Raw genomic sequence first — 929 nt, 5'->3', positions numbered from 1 at the left:
ACCATATGTTGTTAGCTTGCTCGCTGGCTTTTATATTACCATTTAGAAGGTACACTTGCTTAGCCACCCCAGCAAACGAATACCCTTAGCTAGGAAAACATGTTGGTTCCCGTTTGTAAAATGGTAAGATTTGACGATGGCAGTGCCTAAGTCACAACAGCCCAGCCACGATACACGTCGTGTGGATAAAATCAAAGTTAGGGCGTCCCCAAAGCGCTCTTAGAGAGCTTTTTACCCACAGTAATGAGAAGGTAAATATTTTGTTTTACTGGGCGGTGTACAACCTATGTCTAAGGGAGTACACTGAGCGCCGCCAGAACGAATACGCGAATGCAAAGACTATTGGCTTAAGCATCGAGAGAGCTGTCCGTTCTACGCGGGAGAACTCTCCGGATCCAAGCAAATTGCCGATGATTCGACGTCCGTATCAAGTAGGAAGCTATAATAACGCGATCGTTTCACTGCTACCGAGCGTCAGACGTTTTGGAGACTGCTGTTGAAATTTTAGGGAGAACTGCTCACGAACTTATTCGTCGAGCTACCATCAGGACGGAGGCTGCTCAAGTGACTGGACGCAACGTCGGAGGCTGCTATGCCTCGCAGAAAAGTTTTCTATAGCACGGTATGCTGAGCTGTACGATAACCAATAATATCAAGGTCTTTCTACCATGTAGGAAATTTCAGGTGGACGTGTGAATTTTCATGCTGATGTAAAGAAATATATCGCGGAAACATATCTATTTGGCTGCCTGTTTGAAATTGTTGTAGCTTACGCCCATTTACCTACGGGGTCGGAGCACCACGCATTCTCCTTCACCGGACAAATGGAAAACGTTTTGATGAGAGGAGCTGGAACTCTGGTTCGATCGTGATAGATAACGCCGGTCAATGTCATCGTGATAGACTTCGCGGCCAAAAGTCTGTGTCTG

The sequence above is a fragment of the Phytophthora infestans genome, genomic scaffold, assembly GCF_000142945.1.
Source record: "Phytophthora infestans T30-4 supercont1.1 genomic scaffold, whole genome shotgun sequence".
In the NCBI taxonomy this organism is placed as follows: domain Eukaryota; phylum Oomycota; class Peronosporomycetes; order Peronosporales; family Peronosporaceae; genus Phytophthora; species Phytophthora infestans.
The sequence above is the reverse complement of the archived record's forward strand: the minus strand, read 5'-3'. Positions refer to the sequence as shown.